The following is an 11,249-nucleotide window of genomic DNA, read 5'->3' as shown; positions in this document are numbered from 1 at the left end:
TGGTATTCTATTGCATACATCACAAAGAGAAACAAAAAACTGTTCAAACCTTCTTGAGAGAAGGAGACACATGACTGGACACCACCCACCACCCCAGCTGAGGTATATGGGGATTCACTCTCTGGCCAAGGGGCGGTCTGTGTCTGTGCCTGTGTGAGGTCTCTGGTTGTGCTCTGTGTTTATTTTAGACACATTCAAATTCAGAGGAACTTAAAATTGAGGAAGCTTTCCCTTAAAATTCTTTTGTAACACAATTTCAACTTAACTTTTTAGTTATCTTTCTGAGAACTTCCCAACAGAATTTTCAAAATCTCTCTTATTTATTTATTTTTTGGCTGCATTGGGTCTTTGTTGCTGTGCGCGGGCTTTCTCTATTTGTGGCGAGCAATGGCTACTACTCGTTGCGGTGCGCGGGCTTCTCTTGCTGCAGAGCATGGGCTCTAGGCACAAGGGCTTCAGTAGTTGTGGCACGTGGGCTCAGTAGTTGTGGCTCACGGGCTTAGTTGCTCTGCCACATGTGAGATATTCCCGGATCAGGGCTTGAACCCGTGTCCCCTGCATTGACAGGCACATTCTTAACCACTGTGCCACCAGGGAAGCCCCTCAAAATCTCTCTTAAATCCCACCTTTTCTATGAGGCTATTTCTGGCCCTAACACCTTCTCCTGGTACCTGTGTTTTGATTCTTGGTCACAACTTTTCTTTATAATCATTTCTGTACATCTCATTCCTTCTATTGTTTTATGCATTCCTTGATAAAACTCTTCTTACACTTTACACTTTAATCCCTTGAGTTTAACTTTAAAGTTTGCTTTTTTGCTGTACACTCTCCCTAGATGATCTCATCCACTCTGTGATTTCATATTACCATATATATGTATGTGTCTATATATAATATACATACCATATATTTTATATGTCATATTGTGTGAAATACCAGTATGACATCCAAGTGAAGTTTACATGAACTTAAGCTCAGATCTCTCTCCTGATATTAACCTAGTATCTTCGATTTCCTACTAGACATCTCCATTTGGATGTCACACTGGTATTTCACACTCAACATGTTCAATATGTTCCTCCTCTTTCTACCCCTCAAATCTGTTTCTCCCCACTGTGATTTTGACATCAAAAAATGGCACCACTGTGTACTTACTTTTCTGACTCAGAAACTAGGGTATCATCCTCAATTTATCCTTCTTCTTCGCCACCTACATACAACCAATCACCAGTCCAGCACCTCTACCTTTTAAGTATCTTTGGAGTCTAAGCACATCTGTCCATTTCCAGACCACTCCCATAGCATCAGCCACCATGATCTTTTTCTAGGATTTACTGTAGCAACTTCTACTTCCTGTCTGGCATCCCTCCAACCTAGTCTCATACTGAAGCCCAAGCAATTTTGCAAATCTAACCATGTTACTCCCCAATAGAATCTTCATTGGTTCTTGTTTCCCTTGGTATAGATTCAAATTCCTTGAATTAAAAAAACAAAGCCCTAATATCTGACTCTACTTACTCACCTCTCCAGTTTTATCTCTTGCTATGTTTCTGTTCTCATCATACACTCCAGCCATATTGAGCATGCAATTTCCTGAAGGTAACCATTCATATTTATTCTCTTTCTGTCATCTCTTTCTGATTCTCCTTTGTCCTATTCCTCTTGTCCATCTGTCTGTTTTCTCTCTACCCTCCTCTCCAGGAGTTTGTAGATGTCTTCCCTCTGCATAGAACACACTTTCCATCTTCCTCTCTCAGTTTTCCACATTCATCAAATTTACTTCGATTTATCCTTCTGGACTCAGCTTAGATGTCACTTCTACCAGGATGTTTTTTCTTGCTCCAGTGCTAAATTAGGTTCCCCTTCTATTTATCTTCACAGCATTTTACTTTTACATTTATAGTAATGACTATCATGTTTTATTCCTAATTATTTGTTTTCTTCCTCAGTGTAAGATAATTTCTTTGAGTATACAGACTTTGTCATATTCAATATTATAAGCACCCAATCTGACACACTGGAAGTACTGAATAAAAGAATGAACTCCCTGTAGTACTTAGCAAAGTGGCTTGCCTGCAGTAGACATTCTAATCCCTTAAATTTTAGATGATTTTACTAGTGAATACTGTAACAGGAACCAAACATGCACAAAAAGAGGAGATGGTATAGAAAGGAGAGGGACAGAGCTTACGGTCTCCTCAAACTTTCAAAGTAGACTCAAAGTTAATTTTGGAAACAAAATCATCTGCACATTCTATCCTCTTAAAGCCTCATCCTACAGGCTAATTCTGTAGACATTTGCTTAAACTTCAAGGACTCAAAGTAACCTTGTCAAGAATCCCAGAATAAATAATGTTCACTGGGCCAGAATCCTAGAATGAAAGTGTGAATATGTTGCTTCATACTTGTTTTTTGTTCTTCTAGAGCTATTTACCAAGTAATTTCTTCAAGGTTCTCAAAAGGAAAAAAAACCTTTACATCTTCAAATAATTTACTCCCTTCACCTTGACAGAATCAGGTTTAAATCTAGATTTTAAAATGTGTACATGCTTTCATAACTGTATCTCCTAAATATTCTATGTTTAATATTAATAAAATGATCAAGGACTTAGACCCATATGTAGCCTAACTTTATACTTAGAGTAAAATATCAAAAGGCCTTGCTGTGTCATGAAATAGGTGTTACTCCATATAAATCAGGCCTGGGCTTCCCTGGTGGAGCAGTGGTTGAGAGCCCGCCTGCTGCTGCAGGGGACACGGGTTCGTGCCCTGGTCTGGGAAGATCCCACATGCCGCGGAGCGGCTGGCCGCTGAGCCTGCGTGTCCGGAGCCTGTGCTCTGCAACGGGAGGTGCCGCGACAGTGAGAGGCCCGCATACCACACACACACACACACACACACACACACACACACACACACACACACACACACACACACACACACACACACACACACACACACACACACACACACACACACACACACACACACACACACACACACACACACACACACACACACAAACAATCAGGCCTGTTTTGTACATAGTGATAAATGCAGTGGGGTGGGTCATTCACTCTTACTGTCATTCAGATGGCCAATGATATTGCTGTCCTTGTTTCTCCAAATTAGTTTTATTATGGAGTTCTGCCATAATAGCTGGACAAATGGGATGAATTTAGATTTCACAGACCAAAACAAATTTAGAAGCTAAAGCTCTTTTCCTTTTCCAGACTATTGCATTTGTAATTTACACAGGTTCAAAATAGTGAAAATAAGTCTTACTTAAAAATGAGAAAAGTAGAAAAAGTCTTTGCTTCTGAGAAATACAAGGGTTATTTATAACTCAGCCTCCAGAGAACTAAAGAACAAACAGCAGATAAATGGAACCCAGAAAGTTTACAAACTTAAAATGTAACAAGTGAACACATTATACTAGTTGTACCTTAACCCTCTGCTGGTGTATTATAGGTGACACTGACTGTCCAAAAGCAGCAGCTGAGAGATCACCAATCCTGATGCTTGAATATGCTAGGTTACCATGGAACACTAGCATTACCCAAAGCTACTTATAAACCTCTATGTGGTGACTAATAATTGTAGTTGGGTTATACACACATTGGAAATGCGGCTGGCAAGGCGTACGGACATTAATATGAGCCACATGATCACAGAAAAGAAAACACGTGCCCTCCATTTATCTTGGTCATTTTGGGAGGCTTTCTTTAAACTGGGATAATTGTGCCATGTTTTCTGAGTCACATACAGGAGTATAATATAACTGATCCAAGCATATCTAACATACTTCATCTTAAAAAAAAACCTACATCATTAAGATAATCTACATTGATAGAATGATATGTGAGCAAATTTTTACATGGCCTCAAAGTCACCACACAATATCAAGCTCTTCAGAGTTAAGTTTTCTATAGGTTAGAAACTATGCCCAGGATAAATTACTCTAAGAAGAGTTCAAAATATAGCACAAAGGAGAATGTTATTAACGCTGAAAAAGGTCATATTGAATGTGGTGGCAGGTATCTCAAGAGGATGTTTAATAATTTTTAAAAAGCCCAAGCCACATTTTTATAATTAAGGCAGAGAGTGTTTTTCAGCATACTCTAGTTTAAATAGATAATATCGGTGTCTATTTTAGAGTTTCAATTTAAAAAATGTAAGAGAGATAATAACATAGTGCTAATTCAAAAGAATTAGACAACAACTCATTTCATATCTCAAAGACCCAAGAAAGCTATTTAAATTCTTCTTGGCGAATAAAGTGCTGTTGTCCCTTTACCTGTGCCTGAAGCAGAGTTTTCCCCATGCTCATTATGTGATCAAGTGATCACATTCTTAGCTATAATCAGACTTGTCAAAACATTAAAGAAGAAAGCAGAAGACTCTGGGTCTATACTTGTAACTTGGAAAATATATTAGTGTAATACATTGGTATAGCCAAACTCTACTATTCGTTAGGATGACTACAAAGTAATTTGGCTAAGAGTTTGGAAAAACATGAGTCATTTGCTGTCCCAGTTTTTTTTTTCCCTTGAGTGTTATCAAATGATAGTAATATATATACATGTCACAATCTGATGCAAATAAATAAAACAAGAAGGGAGGTGGGGTGAGGTGGGGAGACAAAGGATAGAGTGTTTGAAGGCCAAAATATCAGGTTACTTACTTATATTGTAGAAGACAAGGGAACATGGTGGTAGGCGTAACTACAGCAACCATTCCTGAAGACTGGGGAACTTGTCAGGTCAAAGCCAAGAAATTCCAGATGGTTGTACATGTCTCAATCCTGAGGGTACACGATATCAGGTCGGATTTTATCATAAATATATCACTCACTTCATAATGGCTAGAGTTGGAACTGGAGTGAATCTTGGAAACTCCCTTAGGCTACAGAATTAACAAAGTGGTAAATTAGTAGATAGGTTTTAGCACCTAACAAGAATAAGCACAATATCTAGGCCACTTACAGAATTTGGAAGATACCATAAAGTGACAACTTATCATTGCAAACACTTGGATATCATGGCCAGTGCTTCCACTACAAATATCTTCATATTACTCATGACAAGTTAGCTCAAGAGTTTTAAATAGAAAGGAGTTGGAAAACAAGCGTAAATATTGGAAATTATATTCTGCAGTAAGGAAAGAAAAGGAGTATAAGGATATGGATAGACTGATATGGATAGGCAAAGAATGCCATTAATTATGGAGGAAACTTGGTAAACAAAAGCCCACACTTATTTAAATCAAGCATGAAGGCAGTTTTCAGAAGACCATGTTTAGGATAATTTATCCATCTTTAAAATTTCTGCAGAAAAGTGTTAATTCCAGATTATTTTTGCCCTGCTACTTAATGCTGTTTCTTAGCCTTTCTGACTGTGTCAATGAGTTTATCTGGAACCATTCTGTTTAAAAATCACAATAAGCAAAACATTACTTATAAGGTATGACTGTTGAAACATTATTTTTTGTTATCACTACCTTATAATATTTGCTGTCTTTGTCCATTTGGGCTGATATAACAAAAGACCACACACTGAGTAGCTTATAGACAACAGAAATTTATTTCTCACAATTCTGGAGGCTGAAAGTCCAAGATCAAGGCACCAGTATGTTCGCATTCTGGTGAAGGTCCTCTTCCCGATTCATAGCTGGTGGCTTCTTGCTGTGTCCTCACATAGTGGAAGGCACTAGGGAGCTCTGTGAGGTCTCTTTTTTAAGGGAATTAATCCCATTCATGAGGGCTCCACTCTCATGACCTGATCACCTCCCAGAGACACCTCCTCCTAAGACCATCGAATTAACATTGCGATTTCACCATGTGAATTTTGGGTGGACACAAACATTCAGACTATAAATCTGTTATTCCCCTTTATTAGTGGGGCTTATCAATCAAATGCTGAATACACTTCTTTTGAAATGAAACACTGGACTAAGTATATATAGAATTAAGAGTCTAGTTTTAGCTTTTTCACTTATTGGGGGTGTTTATGAACAAAATCACAACAACCTGAACCTGTTATTAATAAAGTATCAGGTAGCCTACAATTTCCATGAGAACTTTGAGAGTAAATTAGATAAATCCAGTTAACAGCTGTGCTAATTTGTAAAGTCCTTGTAAAAAAGCATACTTAAAACTCATATTCTGGTTGCACTAAATTACTTATATTAAAAATGGCTGTATTTCAGATTAATCAGAATTGTGACAGGGTGAAGAAGAACAGATAGCAAATGGTGCAACCGGTTATGTTGAGAAGAGAGGGGAAAGAGAAAAGGTTGGTGCGGACACAGATGAGGAGGGTGGTGAGAAAGACGCTGGAAAGAGATGTAGATGAACTACATGACATCATGAGAAAAAACAGGGGAAGAAGGAAAAAAATACGAAAGAAAATAAGGCCACTTACTCCCTAGACTGGGATATTCTGCTTCCAAGATACACATCCACTTTTATTGCTCTAATAGCCAAATGCCCTAGGTCTCCCCATCCCTACTTCTGAATGGGGAATGTTAGAAACTCCCCCATCATTTGCAAAAGCTGTGTGGGCCATAGTCTCTCAAGCTTTTATATCCACCAAACCAGAACCAATACGTGGGCCCAGGGCTTTGAGATAATAGGGACTTTATTCCCATTCCCTCTTAAATTCTCCTACTTCCCTATCAAGGGATTTCACAAAACCCTCCCAGTGGAGACAGCTGATTCTGATCCCAGTCTCCATCAGCTGAGGTAAAATGACAATACTGCATGACTCTTGCCTCTTTAGGCATAGGCTTACCTAAGGTCCAGTAGTGCCCCACACATACACCCTTACCTTCATTTTTACCTTTGGTTTTTCCTGTGCATTTAAAAATCTTGCTTCTTTGCATATGTTCCAATGGGTCAGATGATCAGGTTCATGTAGCTCTTTTAAGGGCTTCTAGAACAAACAACTCAACACTATATGTGCAGCAGCTGTTTTTACTGTTTTTTTAAAATCTTTATTGGAGTATAATTGCTTTACAATGTTGTGTTAGTTTCTGCTATATAACAGAGTGAATCAGTTATACATATACATATATCCCCATATCCCCTCCTTCTTGCATCTCCCGCCCACCCTCCCTATCTCACCCCTCTAGGTGGTCACAAAGCACGGAGCTGATCTCCCTGTGCTACGTAGCTGCTTCCCACTAGCTATTTTACATTTGGTAGTATATATACCAAATGTAATTTCAATGCCCTCTCACTTTGTCCCAGCTTACCCTTCCCCCTCCTTGTGTTTTGAGGGATTTGTCCTGTGCCTGACAAAACTTCAAGTTAGAAGTAGTTGGTCTGATCTAAGACATGTTTTGGGATTGTAGAGCAGCAGTAAGGACAAAAAGAAAAAGGCTAACATTTCTTTTTCTCAGATTGAGCATCTGTTTATTTTCTGGGATCTCCCTTTATTTTCCCCATTTTTATATGGAATTATGGGTACTTTATACTCTATCAATTCCTCCCCTCTGCCTGTTAGGCTAGTTTATGGAAGCACCCCCCTCAAGTTTTGTGCCAAACCAGAGAAAAGCAGCAAGATTCAGTTTTACCAGTTGTTATCCTTGTTGGTATCTCTAGCGAGAAGTTAAAAAAAAAAAAAATCACATCGGGAACTGTTAGTAGGACTATTAACGAAACATGAGGTTTTGTTGAATGTTTAATGGGTCCATCTTAGTACTCCCTAATAGCAAGAGGCAGAGTGGCAGAGTTGCTAAAATGCTAAAAATGAACTTCCTTCACCAGGTGGCTCACACCCCAGGGAACCCTTGGGCTTGAGCATGTTGATAAAGTCTTACAAGCATATCAAGATTTCAATTATTTATCATTTCTCTGACTCTACTGTAATAGAGAAATCAAGAACATATGACAGGCTTAAAAAATCTTTTTCATTTTGCTTCTGTCGATACTATAAGTCAGGAGAATTTGATATTTCTTGCTGATCTTGAAGGGATCCTTCATAAGCTTAACACTTTTAAACCTTGCTACTTCATTTGTTTGCACTTTTCCCCCACAAGGTAGGTTAGTATTTTGGATTAAAGGCTGGTCAATGAAGTAACATTTCATTTGAATATGTAGCATTTTTCATTCTCTGTGGCATGTGGAAGTGAAATTATTGGGGAATGTGATAAATATTCATAAAATTCTAATACTTATGGATGAAGGAAAATTCTAACAGCCATCTCAAATGTGATGGTGGACTTTAACTTGGCATGGGGGATAAAAGATAGCTAAAGCTCAATAAAATGAGTTTATAATCATATGTGTTCTTTTACGTTTCCAGTTATGGAGACATTTGTAACAACAAACCTTATGTTAAAACAAACCATATTTGTAAAATTTGAGGAGATTACGACTCACATGGTGGTGGTATAACCTGAAGTGGTAGTATAACAGAAAACCCATTTTTGCCTATGTGATTGAACAATCTCTATGACTTAATCTAATCTTGGTCTGATTCCTAAGAAATGCTGGTTTCTAATATGGTGATTGACCATTACTTGGACGGCTTGTGTAATTTACTCTGTACTCTGGAGCAAGTCTCAACTTTCTTCCCTCAGGTCTTACTTTTTTCTTCTATAAATAGGGGATAGGCTCTGACATACATACCTTTAAGATTCGTTTTAAGGGTAAAATAAGATATATATGAAAACTGCCTGAAGAGAAAAGAGAGGTCATCCTTAACAAAACATAGGTTACTTTGTTCTCTGCTTTGGTGGACTACATAGTAATGATGGAGGTTTCTGACCTCACATGTACCCAAATCTCTGGGTCAGAAAGCAAGACATGTATACACAATGGCAATGATAACTTAAGCCTGATATGATTCAATAGTTCAGTTTTCTGTATTTGAAAGATGTGTTTGTGTACAGAATTTTCGCCAGAAAGTTTTTATAGCAAACTTTTTATGTCAGAAGTTTATTTTATTGGTAAAATATTAAATAATATACAGAATTAAAAACTGCACTTACACTTCTGAGAAGAAATAAATCTTGGACAAATTATATGCTTGTTCCTGAGATTCCCTAAATTTATTCCAGTAGCTGTGCACTCAGACAGTACAAACCTTTATAATATAATCCTTTTCACAAAGTGTTACAAAGTTTCTGCAGCTTCTTTAGTTGTACATACATACAGACACACACTCACACATGCATATACAACACTCATACACGTATACACAATACCCACATACATGCACAGAACATGTATGTGTGTGCATTAAAAACAAAGAAAATACAAGTCCCACATTTTAGTCTGCAGTGACAAAACTGTTAGCGGAGGTCTCCAAACTGGTAATATAGCAGAGTGACTTGTCACACAGCTGCAAAGACTGTTTCAGTATTTCCGTAGTAAACCTCATTTTCTGAGGTATGGTATTTGAGCCTTAAAAAAACTACATTACACTGAGCAAACCTGACACACAAGGTCTGGAATTTTAATTTTACATATATATTTATATATATATATATATATATATATCTTTTTTAAACAATAGTTTTTATTTTCCCAAATTATTAGTTTGAAAAAAAATGAGGTTTACTGGTTTGACCTATTTTTTTTTCGCTTCTAAAACTTAAAATATCCTAGAAACTGTCAAGCAATTAGTTTTTAAAGTAGTCTAATTACCTTTGGTATTGTTAAAGAAAAAAAATCTAAAATGGCCAAGACATATACTGTACAAATGCAGTAACTGCCTTTAAAAGAAATGCCAAAGAAATGTTATCTTTTAAACCAAATATGTATTTACATTACAGCAGTTTTACTACAGGGACACAGGTATGTATAAAAAAAAGAAAATCAGAATACTACATATAAATATGTATGATATGAAAAATACCTCTTACTTAAGTTTGTATGAAAACAGGAGTGCTCCAAATATTTCTTAAAATTTTTCTCCACTAGGTGATAGGTAAGTGTTTAAAATTGAGCTAAGTGCTTTACTTTTATTTTAAAGTTCATTTCCAAAAGGAGAATAGAGAAATAAAAAAATACTAGGTTCTTAATTTAAAACACTGGGTAAGGGTCTAAGAAAAAAATTCACTCTCTAAGAATTTCAACTTTAGGACACATTTCTCAGGCAAAAGATTACTAATTGCAAAGAAAATTTAGCCTAAATAGAGATACCATGAGATTAGACCAGTAGTTTCCACGTTCTCTAATCTTTTGACTGTGGAGTGTTTTTCTTTTTGCTTGTTGTGTCCTTTAACTAACATACCATAATTTTCAAGGGTTTCTTTTTGTCTTTAACTAAAGAAAGAAGGAGAAAAATAACCATAGTTTTTAAGACTTCAAGAAAAGTATTGCACTTGTACAGAAAGAAAAGAAAACATCTTTTAAACTACATAGCAGAAGCAATCATTCTGGGATTGCAAATAACACATGGTCTAAAAGGTCAACTATTAAGAGCAAAGGTGGAGCCTGGAGAGCCCACTCCAAACCTGGAATATTATTATAGTAATGTTAAAGCATTTTCTCCCAACTGGGAGATAGTTAAGACTTTTTGCTTCAGATTTTTAACATCTTTCTAAATTCTTGCAAAAAAATTGTTTAATCTCTCATAATACACATTTTAGGAAGAAAAGCGAATCAGAACACAAAATCCAGCAAAAAAGGAAGGCAAACATATCATGTTATTATGATTACATAATCTCTGAAGTCATATTTTAGATACCCAATATTTGAAAGTGAAAGTAACACAAGGGTTATATACCTTACTAGTTTTAATCCAACTACCTTTTTAAAAAAATTATAAAACTACACTTGAGTATAAAAAATATGTCAGCAGATTATACAGCCAACAAAAATCATACACAAAAAATTAAGACTTAAGAGACCTGTGAATTGGAAATAAGAGTTGACCTAATCCTCAAACTAGTAGAGGGAGAGAGAGGCAGAGATGTCCAGAGACAATGATGGAGGGAACGTGGACAGAGAAAAGAAAAGAGGTGGGGAGAGTAGACAAAATTTAAGAGATCACAAAGAACTTCACTACATAGAAGGGGAAGTGATTTATGTTAAAATCTGAGCGTGCTTGACAGTCAAAATGTTTTATCACAGTTTCAGAAATTGAACTACTTAAAAAAAAAAACAAACACAGAAGAATAAAACAACAAAAAACAAAACCCAGAGTCTTTCCCTTGTTACAGTGTATTCATTAAAAAAAAAAAATCCATTTCCAGTAAATTAAGTAGAATCCTGATAAGTGCATAGTTGGGGATTCAGT

The sequence above is a fragment of the Lagenorhynchus albirostris genome, chromosome 6 (genome assembly GCF_949774975.1).
Source record: "Lagenorhynchus albirostris chromosome 6, mLagAlb1.1, whole genome shotgun sequence".
NCBI classification, from domain to species: Eukaryota; Metazoa; Chordata; class Mammalia; order Artiodactyla; family Delphinidae; genus Lagenorhynchus; species Lagenorhynchus albirostris.
This window is presented reverse-complemented; position numbering follows the sequence as displayed.